The sequence below is a fragment of the Papio anubis genome, chromosome 2 (assembly GCF_008728515.1).
Source record: "Papio anubis isolate 15944 chromosome 2, Panubis1.0, whole genome shotgun sequence".
In the NCBI taxonomy this organism is placed as follows: domain Eukaryota; kingdom Metazoa; phylum Chordata; class Mammalia; order Primates; family Cercopithecidae; genus Papio; species Papio anubis.
In genome coordinates, this window is record NC_044977.1 from 28,011,749 (window position 1) to 28,025,678 (window position 13,930).

General features: G+C 37.8%; 1 protein-coding gene across 2 annotated transcripts in view; it reads left to right on the forward strand.

Annotated features, from left to right (window-relative positions):
- Positions 1-7,312: 7,312 nt before the first annotated feature.
- The window catches only part of HHLA2 (HERV-H LTR-associating 2), a 79,295-nt gene continuing 72,677 nt past the window's right edge, over positions 7,313-13,930 (forward strand). For both annotated transcript variants that reach the window (XM_031662984.1, XM_031662985.1), the window contains exons 1-2: positions 7,313-7,762; positions 9,031-10,998. The gene's annotated coding sequence lies outside the window, so the exon portion shown is untranslated. The remainder of the gene's footprint in view (positions 7,763-9,030; positions 10,999-13,930) is intronic.

The window sequence follows — 13,930 nt, forward strand, 5'->3', positions numbered from 1 at the left end:
CTTTTAGCCTCATATATCTCAGAGTTGGAACTGAAATGGCTAGCAAACTGGAAATGCCAGTGGGCATAGACCAAAAATATCTGAACAAAATCTTTCTTTCTGTACTAAAACAATCAGGAAAGGGGGAAACCTAGCAAGGCAGAAAACTTTTAGGTAACAACTTCTTTACTTCAGCCAAATATCACAGAAAAACTGGTGGAGAACTTAGGGTTTCACTTTCTGGAGGCTATAAGGTGGTATAAGGAGTGTGAGTTAGGAATGTGGACTTTCATCCTCTTAGGCAGTATCAAGGCCCCTGCCCTCCCCAGGGTGTCAGTGAAGACTGTGTGGATACCTGGACTTCCACCTCCACTCTGTAGTAATGAAATGGCACTCCCCTTTTCCCCTGCTGAAGCTGTGTCAGAAAAAAAAAACCAGCTAAAACACCATGTAAAAATAAGATATAAAGTCTCATAAATGAAAACTTTCACACTGCAAAAGTGTCTGTTAAGAGGATGAAAAAATAAGCTACAAACTGAGATAAATTATTTGCAAACCATCTATTTGACGAAGGACTGGTATCTGGAATATATCGAATACTCTCAAAATTCAATAGTCAAAAGAGAATCCAATTTGAAAATGGGTGAAGGATATGAAGAGACATTTCACCCAAGAGTATATACAATTGGTAAATGACAGTTGTTAGGAAGAGTGTATACAATGTTGAAAAGATGTTCAACATTAGTAGACATCAAAGTGCAATTTAAAATTACAATGAGATATTACTTTACACCTATCAGAATGGCTAGAATAAAAAATAGTGAGAACACCAAATGCTGATAAGGATTGAGAAAAATTGGACCACTTATATTGCTAGTGGAAATATAAATAACATAGACCTTCTGGGAAACAGTTCGGCAGTTTCTTAAAAAAACTAAACATTCCAGCAATTGCACTCCTGGGTATTTCTCCCATAGAAATGAAAACTCGTGTTTACTCAAAATTCTGCACATGGATATTTATGGCAGCTTTGTTTGTAATAGCCAAAAACTGAAGACAATTCTGATATTCTTCAACGGATGAATGGTTAAACTGTGGTACAACCATACCATGGAATACTCCTCAGCAATAAAAAGGAATGAACTGCACAACCATCTGGATGAACCTCCAGAGAATTATGCTGAGTTCAAAAAGCCAGTCTCAAAAATTATATACTGTATAATACCATTTATGAGACATTTTTGAAATGATAAAATTATAAAAATGGAGAGTAATTTAGTGATTGCTAGGGTTTAAGTGGGCTGTGGCAATGAAAGGTCAATATGAGAGATCTTTGCGGTGGTAGAAATAATCTGTCTCCTGACTGCATCAGTATCAACATCCTGGTTTTTATGGGCCAAATTGTGTCCCCTCAAAATCTGTCCATTGAAGCCCTAACTCTCAGCACCTCAGAAAGTGACTATATTTGGAGATAGGGTCTTTAAAGAGGCAATTAAGTTATCTTGAAGTCATTAGGATGGGCCCTAATCCAGTATTTCTGGTTTCCTTGTCAGAAGGGGTGATGAGGACACAGACACACAGAAAAGGAAAACCTTGCGAAGACACACGGAGAAGACAGCCATTTACAAGCCAAGGAGAGATGCCGCAGAGGAAACAACCCTGCTGACATGTTGGTCTTGTACTTACATCCTCCAGAATTGTGAGGAAATCAGTTTCCATTGTGTAAGCCACCCGACTTGTGGTACTTCGTCATGGCAGCGCTAGCAAACTAATACACTAGTTATAATACCGTACTATCGTTTTGCAAGACGTTATCTTCCAGGGAAACTGAGTAAAGCACACACAGTATCTCTTTATATTAGTTCTTAAAACTGAACGTAAATCTACAATTATTTCAAAATAAGAAGTATTTTTGTGAAGTTATTCTGAGGTTCAAATGCAGGCCTGTCTGTTGCTAAAGTTTATGATCAAACTGGCCCAAACTTTTGACTCGGTCCTGTGTCAGAGCATCTAATTGTGAGGCTATCAGTAATCCAAACTATGAATTCAAACTCAGGAGTTTGACATAGAGTCTTAGTAGTGATGGGTCAAAATGTAACATTCTATGGGGTTTTCTGATTTTCTTTCTTGTGGTTAATTACTTCTGGACTGCCCTCTTCCACAGAGAAATGACCCTGTCTCACAGACCCAGAGCTTTGTGTAAGAAGTGACCTCAGTGCTGTTGCTTTCATCTGTAAGTGAAAAGGCCTCAGCAATCTTAAAGGTAATTGATGCCACATGGTGTTCTATGACTTTCCAAAAGTCATACTACATAATTTGGAGCGCAACAATTTTGTAGTCATTAGGAACACATTGCCTTTTTAAAGATGTCATTGGCACCAAATTTCCCTTAAATGTAAGCCACCTACATTGGGTCTGCAATTGAAAAAGTAGTAATCAGAACTAAAGAAATAATAATTGTTTCTATGCTTTAAAAATAAAATAAAAATCTCCTGTCAGACTCAAGAAGCTTCTCTCTGTTCCTTATGTGGTAAGGGATTTTCATAAGGCATTTTCAGGGATAATTTTGACTTTGTGAATGTTTTGTTTCATATGCTGACTTTAGAAATTAACCTCCTCATAAAATTCAATCCCACTTTGCTATTTTGACATTTCCTTTGTTTGAAAGTATTCATTAACATTTCACATAATTGCCCTGTTTCTAGAGCAAGTATGTAATTTCCTACAAAATGAAGACCTCATAATGCATGTCCAATAAAGTCCACCCTGTCTGCCACTAGTTGATACCTTAGCCTTATCATGGGATTGAAAGAATGTTTCTGCTGTTGGTCCTGTTGGATCTTGTTGAATCCTGTTGGTTGTCTCCACCACTAAAATGTGACCACCAGCCACGGCCATTTATAGCACCTACTATTTTCAGTCATTGTTGTTCTCTTTGTTATGAACTCCTGGCTCTTTTCTTTTTCTTTTTCTTTTCTATTTATTTATTTATTTATTTATTTATTTATTTATTTATTTTGAGATGGAGTCTCGCTCTGTCACCCAAGCTGGAGTGCAGTGGCACGATCTTGGCTCACTGCAACCTTCGCCTCCTAGGTTCAAGTGATTATCCTGCCTCAGCCTCCCAAGTAGCTGGGACTACAGGTGCACGCCACCATGCCCAGCTACTTTTTGTATTTTTAGTAGAAATGGCGTTTCACCATGCTGGCCAGGCTGATCTCAAACTCCTGACCTCATGATCCACCCTCTTTGGCCTTCCAAAGTGCTGGGATTACAGGCGTGAGCCACCATGCCCAGCACTCTTGGCTCTTTTCTGAATATGTATACTGCTAGTGATTATTGCCAAGTCAGCATATAGAATGTCAAGCAAATTGATTAGAGCGCTTTCATAACATTAACTTTACTGAGATGGCCATTTTAACAGCAATCAAATTTTCATACAGTTGGATACTAGGAAAAGCCATGATAATATACCTATGAGAACTTACATTCTAGTAAAATGTGAAGTCAGGGGATGGGCTTATAGAAACCAAGGTGTTTCACTTTCTAACCAGAGTAAAGTGCACAGAGCTTCAAGAGGAATTTTTAAAAATGAAATGTGTGTGTGCGTGTGTGTGTATGATTAAATATATTTAGTCAAGGGATGGGCTTGTAGAAACAAACATAAATATATTTAAATATATTTTTTTAAATATTTTAAAAATGTATTTATACATAATTATATATATATATTTATATATGCTTATTTAAATAAAAACATATTTTCCTAAAGGATTAAAAGCAATTATGTAAACAGCTTTCACTTTATAATTTTTTCAACTGAAGTAATCTGTTCCAACAAACTATAATTAAAATGTTATTTAATAATTTTATCAAGTTATTAATCATGTGGATAATTCTGGTGTTCAGATTATAGAATAGTAACTGACATAGATATCTCTACGCTTTCAGGGAAATGGATTACTTGACTAATTTATGTTAATGTGTTCTTCAGGCAAGTCATGGAATAAACTCAATCAGTTGCTCCAGTGTTAAATATTTTAGTTACTAAATCTAAGATCCAGAAACTGGGTCTTAGTTTCCTTTCTTCATATTTGTAACTTAACACATTGCCTTTCAATCTTTAGTGACAAGCAAGCACAGCAATGTTTACCCAGGCTGCTGATTCCTGGTATCTGTCAAATATTATAAAGTGATACTTGTTGGCTCTTGTATTAGAAGCAGTGTTGCCAACTGATCTGATAGTCTGCATACACTGAATAGAATTGCTCCCTTTGGACTACTATTTAGGTCTAGATCTGTCCTTTCCAAATCAAGAATTGTTTGATATTCAGCAGTTGATTTTTCTTGATCTCGTGCTTGTATGCTGGTAGCTCCTAGTACTTCATCTAAGAGTCTTCATTTATTTTTTACTCAATATCCTTATTGTACCAGAAATAAATATAAATGGCCATGTTTCATTCTTATAAAATTATTGAAGGACAAACCTCCTTTAATACATATATGCATATATAATTACACCTGACAAACACTGATTTTATTGCTATTTTAGAACTCAAAGCTATAAAGACATCATTCTGTTTTTTCTTCCTCAGTGAGGCTGTTCGAAATAAGCCATCAATATATCTAAAATAAGCCATGAGAATAAAATCTTACATCTTATTAGAAAACATAGTATGAAAAGAAGCCAGGCAGAAAGCTTTATAGACCGACCCTAGAAATGTCATTGAGTTAAGATAGTTATTTCCAGCTCTCTCAAACCATCTGTTGAATAGCAACTTACGTGTTTTTCTTTATATGTACACATGCATCCTTCTGCTTAAACAATTGCTACCTTAAAGATCATCACAATTCTTGTTATTAAACACCTAATGTGTGCAAGTGAAATAGAGCATAAAGAGATGATTATACTTGGTTTTCAAATATTAAATCTTATAGCCTTTGTCTGTGATTGGAAATGAAAAAAAAATGAGTATTGAATTTTAGGTCTGGTGATTAACAGAGTAATGAGAAGAAGGAACCAGAAAAATCGAAAGAATGTGTATGCAGCCTGTTTTAACTGAGTTTTCCCAAGCAGAGCCTGAAATAAGTCTTTCATGCAAGTACTTTTTTTTAATTCAGAGAAAATGTCCTTTAATATAACCCTTTCAAATTGTTTCCTTCATTTTTAACTTTTATTTTAGATTCAGGAGTACATGTGCAGGATTGTTTTATTGGTAAACTCATGTCATGGGGGTTTGTTGTACAGATTATCTCATCACCCAGGTATTAAGCCTAGTACCCCATAGTTGTTTTTTCTATTCCTCTCCCTCCTCCACCCTCCACTCTCAAGTAGACCCCAGTGTCTGTTGTTCCCTTCTTTGTGTTCATGAGTTCTCATCATTTAGCTCTCACTTGTAAGTGAGAACATGTGGTATTTGGTTTTCTGTTCCTAAGTTAATTTGCTAAGGATAATAGCCTCCAACTCCATCCATGTTCCTGTAAAAGACATTATCTCATTCCTTTTGAATAGCTGCATAGTATTCCATGATGCATATGTAGCACGTTTTCTTTATCTAAGCTGTCATTGATAGGCATTTGGGTTGATTCCAAGTCTTTGCTATTATGAATAGTACTGCAATGTATATTTGTGTGCCTGTGTCTTTATGGTAGAATGAGTTATATTCCTCTGTATGTATCCAGTAATGGGATTGCTGGGTCAAATGGTAGTTCTGTTTGTGGCTCTTTGAGGACTCCTCCCCAACTCATTCTATGAGGCCAGCATTATCCTAATACTAAAACCAGGCAGAGACACAACAACAACAAAAGGGAAACTTCAGGCGAATATCCTTGATGAACATTGATGCAAAAATCCTCCACAAAATACTTACAAACCAAATCCAGCAGCACATCAAAAAGTTAATCCACCATGATCAAGGAGGTTTCATCCCCAGGATGCAAGGTTGGCTCAACATACAAAAATCAATTAATGTGATTTATCACATAAACAGAACTAAAGAAAAAAAACACATGATTATCTCAACAGATGTGTAGAAGGCTTTCCGTAAAATTAAACATCCCACATCCCTTCATGTTAAAAACTCACAATAAACTAGGTGTTGAAGGAAAATATCTCAAAATAATAAGAGCCATTTATGACAAACCCACAGCCACATTATACTACATGGGCAAAGGCTGGAAGCATTCCTCTTAAAAACTGGCACCAGACAAGTATGCCCTCTCTCACCGCTCCTATTCAACATAGTATTGGAAGTCCTAGCCAGAGCAATTAGGCAAGAGAGAGAAACAAAGGGCATCCAAATAGGAGAAGAGGAAGTCAAACTATCTGTTTGCAGATGACATTATTCTATATCTAGAAAGCCCCATTGTCTCAGTCCAAAACCTCCTTCAGCTGATAAACAACTTCAGCAAAGTTTCAAGATACAAAATCAATGTACAAAAGTCACTAGCATTCCTATACACCAACAACAGTCAAGCTGAGAGCCAAATCAGGAAGGCAATCCCATTCGCAATTGCCACAAAAAGAATAAAATATCCAAGAATGCAGCCAATCAGGGAAGTGAAAGATCTCTACAATGAGACTTACAAAACACTGCTCAAAGACATCAAAGACACAAACGGAAAAACATCTCATGCTCATGGATAGAAAGAATCAGTATCATTAAAATGGTCATATTCCCAAAACAATTTACAGATTCAGTGCTACTTCTATCAAACTACCAGCGACATTCTTCAGAGAACTAGAAAAAACTATTTTAAAATTCATATGGAACCACAAAAGAGCCTGTATACCCAAGGCAATCCTATGCGTAAAGAACAAAGCTGGAGGCATCACATTACCTGACTTCAAACTATACTACAAGGCTACAGTAACCAAAACAACATGGTACTGGTACAAAAACATAGACAGGTGGAGCAGAATAGAAAGCCCAGAAATAAGGCCACACATCTATGATCTTCAAAAAGCTGACAAAAAGAAGCAATGGGGAAAACACTCCCCATTCAATAAATTGTGCTAGGATAACTGGCTAGTCATATGCAGAAGCTTGAAACTGGGCCCCTTCCTTACACTATATACAAAAATCAACTCAAGATGGATTAAAGACTTAAATGTAAAACCCAAAACTATAAAAACCTTGGAAGACAACCTAGGCAATGCCATCCTGCCATAGGAGTGGGCAAGGTTTCATGACAAACACACCAGAAACAATTGCAACAAAAGCAAAAATTGACAAGCAGGATCTAATTAAACTTAAGAGCTTCTATACAGCAAAAGAGATTATCAACAGAGTAAACAACCTGCAGAATAGGAGAAAACATTTTCTAACTATGAATCTCACAAAGGTGTAATATCCACCATCTATAATGAACTTAAATTTGCAAGAGAAAAGCAGGTACTTTTTTTGGGAAGTGAATCCAGGGAACAGGGGAGGGGCACTTGAGAAGAGTAAAACAGGAAGGAGGGAGAGCTAATACAAGAGTGTGCTGTTCAGTTAGCTATGCCTATGGGTAACTGGAGCTTAGTCTTGGTGGGGATGCTTTAAGGAACCACATAGAAGACCCTTCAGGATTGTCAGCCAGAGAAAAACAGGGGAGCAGCCTGACCTCCACAGGCTAAAATTAACACTGGAGGGTTTGTATTTTCTCTGTTTTAGGAGTCTCACTAGAAAGCAGAGAATCCCTGGGATAACAAGCAAGACAGATGCATAGTACAGCTGGGATGAAGTGCTGGTAAAGGCACCTGTGTAGAGCCTGTTGCCTCAACAATGTCCAGGACAACAAGGTGAGCTGAGGGATGTGAGAGGGGTATGGCAGGTGTTTAATGTAATGCCCAACTTTGACACTTATTCATTAGGTGTATCATTTGTTCACTCTTAGTACCTGTTTCCTCATCCTAAATGAGGCAGGAGGATCACTTACCCTGGCTGTTTCCCAGAATGATCATTAAGAGAGTTGTAAAAGCACTTTGAAGCAATTTAAAAGCTAACTCACTGCAAAACTGAGAGTGGTTGATGCTATTGTAGACCTGGGACATGAAGCAATACCAGGAAAACAGAGAACTAAGAATAGGTCACAGAGAGCATCTAGAAGGCCTCAGGAAGCCCCTGCACTGATACGGCAATTCTGTAGTTATATTAACTAGGAAAAAAAATCAACACAGATGCCAAAGAAAGTAGAGTTTATTTGAGAAAAAAAGAATTGCAATTCAGGTACACTGAACTAGGACAACACTAAATAGTGTCCTTTAAGGTAAGCTCAGGTTTTTAATAGGAGATTTCTTCAAAAAGTTGTTTTGGGGGGCTATTTATTGGCTGGACAGAAATCCTACATTGCAGAGCTGTTCTGAATTGGTAGTTAATTAGGGTACTCCCAGCTGAGGGATGTTGAAGGCTAGTGGATTCTGACTTAAGGTCAGTTGGTACCTTCTGTGGCTTAACATTTAGCAGGTATGAGTGCAGTCCTCTCTTGATCTTCCAATTCCACTTTAATGCCTAGGCCTAAATTACTTTATTTCCTTTCACAACAACAATGAACCAGGAAGGCATGACATGCACAAATGATGACAGGCACCACACTTAGCATCTTGGAAAATGAATATGTGAGTTTAACGCCTGAAGTTTTTTAACAGCTGAAATATTAGACTTTTTTGCTGGAAATAAATATTGATTGAACTGATTCAGTAAATGCCTAATATATGAGGACCGTAATTCCTAATCTCCCTGTCAGACTAACTTAAGATCTACATTTCAGCCATGTCTGTCCACCTCTCAGCTTTAAAGTTTAAATTCACTTTCTTCCGCAGTATTTAGACAGTTGAAAGACTCCAGTTGGATTACTAATTTCAGCCCTATTTGATCTGAGGATGCAACCGGTAGCTACTCTCACATCCTCAAGTTACAAGACAGTTATACTTTTTATTTCCTCAGAACATTTGCCAATTTAATAAATGTTCAATCCCAATATTAAATTCTCCCCTGAGCCTTAGTGCAGGTACATGTGCATAGATATAATCAGCGTTAACAATATTCCATATGCCATTTCTTCTCCCAGTCACTTGAAGACATCGTGGAAGCACTTTGCAGAGGAGAACCAAAAGTGGTCTTGAAATAGTAACACATCTCAAAGCCTAACAGCTGAGCTGAGAGCCCTGGGGCTTTCAACCCAGTTTCCAGTGGGCAGCAGAAGGCTCACTATGGATGACTCTGAGTAGAGAAGAAGGAAGTCAAGGAAGAGATGGGGAAGAGGAGGGGAAGAGTTCCCCAAATGTACCTTGCCCTCTCCCCTGAGTGTCCATGTGTGGCAGGAGGTTAACGTTGATGTGGTGAGTAATGCAAGCAGTGGCCCTACAGGTTCCCCTAATATAGGGTCCTAATGGTGAATCCTACTTCCTTTCAGGTACTCCTTCCTGAAATGACGAATATGTTGCAAGGGAAAGGCTTTGTAACCTAAAACTGTTGATCTAGTCTTCAACGATGGCATACACGTTATAGTCACTTTCTCTGTGACATAAATTGCAGAGAAGTTGTTCTTTCCTTTCTCAGCCATTGATATTATTTAAAACCATGATTCTATTTTTGCCTTCAATTTGAACAATCTCTGCATAACAAGCATCTTTGCAGGCACACGGCATTTCTTCCTAAAACTTCAAAAATCTTCAAAAAATATGTAATTCTTCTATTTTCAAATTCCAGGAGAGTCTGCTCTCCCTATGTGTACGCTTTAGGAGCTCTGCTATTTCCCTAAACTAATATTACAGTGGTGTGATGTACCATTAACTACATGACCGTGGAGATTCAGAGGTGAAAGCAGGGATTGCCTGCATCTTTTAAGTCCCAGTTTGATTTTGATTTCATTTCATAAGAGATCTTATTAATGATAAAAGTTGGCATGGGTGACTTTGGGAATTCTAGGAAGAGCCCTGGGGCTTTCAACCCAGTTTCCAGTGGGCAGCTGAAGGCTCACTATGGATGACTCTGAGTGGAGAAGGAGGAAGTCAAGGAAGAGATGGGGAAGATGAAGGAAACAGGAGGGAAAGAGTTCCCCAAATGTACCTTGCCCTCTCCCCTGAGTGTCCATGTGTGGCAGGAGGTTAACGTTGATGTGGTGAGTAATGCCCAAAGGCTCTAAAGCTAGACAGGGCTCTATGATTATATGATCAGGGGATTTGTGTGCTATGCCAAGGCTTGGATGGCATCCTTTGTTCCAGACAGAAGGGTCCTGTTCATTGTGCTCCTAAGGTACTTTTTTGTTCACTTTGTAACTTTTGCTGCCATGAACTCAACAGATACTGACCAGCTACTATGTGCTAGTAAGTAAGTGGTAGTTGTTTGGGATACAACAGTGAGTAAAACATGACTCCTAGCATCTGTTGTATGTGCATGCATGCCATGTGACATGCATGTGACACTGAGGGAGAGCAAGATTAAGTGATATGACAGCATAGAGGCTGGGCACCGCCTAAGCTTCCATGTGGAATTCAGAGAGGTCTTTATTTCTCTGAAGCTGAGTTTAAGCTTGGGTGTTCCAGCGACCAGAACTGTAATGGGAATTGTAGGTGCAGATGAACTTTGTGTAGGGTTGTGGTTCTTTCTCACAGAACTATCGGCACCCACTGCAACCAGTTACACAACTTTCTTTACAACTCTGCAGCAAGCTAGACAGGTCACAGGCAGTCCCAACTCAGGAGGTTGCCTGCATCATGTTGATGGTGAAGCTGACACCATAGCATGGAAACCGGAGTCCACTGCTCCTACAGCTCAATGCTTAGCTGTTTCAATATAGTATCTGAAACTGCATCTTTTAATTCCTGGACTTTTCACATCTGTACTGACTCAGATCTGGGTGGGGCTTAGTTTGAAGGAGGGAGTCCTTGGTGATGACGTGATTTCCTTGGTCTGTCATAGGTAACTAATCAAACATACCTTAGACTTTACTCTCTGAGAAATTCATAGCTGAATTCAATGTTTGTTCTTATGGACTACTTAGCATTTGACTAGACGGTGTGAATTTCTAAGTAAGGTAAGGATTTCTTTCTAAGTTGTTTTTACCTAGAACTTAAAAGTGGGCATGAATAAATCAAATATGGGTGGTTTTTATTTTCCTGTTAGGAAAAAATTAGTGACTGATCTTTTAAATTGACTTAGTGCATATACTATGTATTGTGCATATGAACAAACAAATACTTAGTAAAAGGTTGTCTTGAAGGGACATATTGATATATTTCAAATAAAAGAACTTAACAAAAATGAGGAAAATGCCTAACATTCTGGTAAGACAGTGAAGGAGGCATGAGCAATGTTTGTTTAGAAAATTATCTGAGAACTTTAAACAAATCTCTGAGGGTATATTCTTACTTGTAATTGTTCATCTAATTACACTACAGAGGCTTATTAGCTGCTCCAAGATGCACTGCTTTCCATTCTGTGGTGGAAACAAAAGGACCGTAGTAGTGGTTATCTAGCAGAAGAATTGTGATCTTTGAATTCTAATACAAGAAACTTAGAAGTCTCTTAGTTATTTCCACTGTCTCAAGGGAGAATCATTAAGTTTATGTCATTTTCAATGCCTAAAACAAGAGTCAAAAAGTTAAGATTCAATTCTCACTGGGTTGCTATTGTTTGGGACTTTGGACAATAGAAAAAAGTATGAACAGGTAATTTAGGGTTTTTTGCGTTACTGGTACCTGACAAAACAAACTTGAACTTCCCTATTTCCTAGAAACTTGGAGGAAATAATTTCTGTCCAGAATGGTAAAGTGGTGTCGTATCCCATTTATAAGCATATTTTAATCAAAAGATGTAATAACGTGTAGTGGTCAAGATCATAGTCTCTAGAGTCAAGTAATCCTTGGTGCGTTTACCTGCTTCATCATTTTAACCAGTTGTATATTTTTCTCAGAGCCAGTTTCCTAATCTGTAAAATGGGGGTAGACTAGGATTGCTGTGAAGATTAAATGCAATTTATCAAAGTCTTTAGCAAAGTGCCTGGTATGTAGAAAGTGTTTAATAAATATTATTTCAGAATATAGATGTAAAAGTCAAATAATTTCCTATATAATCATATTGAGTAGCCTGAAAGTTTGGTGGCTCTTAAATAAATCTGTGAATGAAGGCTTTGCCTACTTTTGGTGTGTGGCCCACCAGCATGTTCTATCAGTTGGCCTGAGCTGAGAAAGAAATCAATTCCTGTGTTGAGTTTTCCTCCAGGTGCTTAAGATAGACCATACCTGAATATTTTGATCATTAACCAGTGATCCTGGGTGGCTCCTTCTTGCTCTGGTCAGTAACCGGTGTAGGTCACGTAGTAAGGCACTAAACAAGGTGTTTTTCCTCCTGAGGTTGTCATGTCAACTCTAAATTCCCAGAGGCTTGCCTAGGAGTAGAGAGTTTGTTCTGAGTTACATAACCAGCATCCTCTTTGAGGCTTTGAATGTCTAACTGACTTCTGACTGCAGGCACGCAAACTTTCCCCCTGCCTAGTAGGAATGAATACCCCTTTTCCAAGCGTCTACATAGCAGCCACCCAGGAACTCACTGAGAGCCAGTTGCTTCCTGACTTAATTTCTGGGAAGAGCAATTGCCTACTCAAGACAAATTCCTTCCTCCTTATTCTTCTGTCAGATGAGACTAGCTACTAGGTATTCCCTCCCTAGGACTCTGACCTGACTCTCATAGAAAAGAAAATGAGGATCCAAGTTCATTCCATTTAATTGGGGCTATAAACATATGCCACCAGAAAAATCCTGCTATTCTGGCTTACTATAACTTTAGGTTCTCCTTTCTAACACAATACTATCTTTATAAAATGTACACACCTTTCCTTGATATTCAGTTGTGGTGTTTATGTGTTCAAGATCCTTCTAATTTATCCCCAACTAAAGTTCCCAGTATGTATTTGCAGGCCTCTTTTACTGCATCATCTTCAGTAAAATGCATATTTCTCTTTCTTCAGCATAGGCTTCACCCTTAGAAGCTCGCTTTTCTCTGGATATTCATTTCCAGCAGGTCTCGGAGATAATGTACTGTATTGCATCTTTTTCTGTTGGAGACTAAAATGCAGTTAGCAGGTGCAGCTTCTTATAACTGCAGATTCAGAATTTTTTTCTCTCTGTAAAAACTGTTAAATGTCCCCTTAGAGGCTCATTTTAAAATTGAGTAAGGAATGGGGGCTTGTTTTTCCTTAGTCCTTGATCTTGGAATATTACACTCTGACATTGTACATTGCTCCTTACCATTTAGAGTTCAAACCACTAATTCCCAAGTGATAAGAGATTAAGATACAAATCAGAGACAGGCAAATGTACATTTGTAGCTTCCTTGCTTTAATACTTCTGTTTCAGGTGGGATGTCTTCTCCAGGGCTATCCAGGTCTGTCCTAGACACCACCTTTGAAAAATGAGATCCTTTCTATCTAATTTAACCTAGATTAGAGGCATCACCGAGAACACCTTCTGAAGGTAAAAAGCTTTTGCCTTTTCTTTCTGTCCCATACTCTATATTCCTTAACTGCAATCACTAGAATGTACTGTCAGTTACACAAAATTAATGTTACTATGACTGACTTTGATAATATATCTATTTACAAATTGATAAATTATATTCCTAATCTAATTACATTCATGCAAAGCTAGTAGCTCTGTAGCTATATCAACTTGGCAACAAGGAAAATAAACTTAATTTTTAAAAAAAGGCTCAAAAAGTTAAGTCACTTTTGTAAAAGACCCAGAAAAAAATATATATATATATAAAATCATATAACTATTATAATGCATAAATATATAAATATGTTATATAAATATACTACATATTTACTATAGATAATAAGTGAAAAGGGTGAAATTGGTGGAGTCAGAGCTTAGAAATCTTGTTAGTGTGGTGGGAGGAGAGAAAGGAGAGGAGTAGTCAGATTATGAAGAATTCCATCGGGATAGTATGTTCTGAGTTTGCAAGTT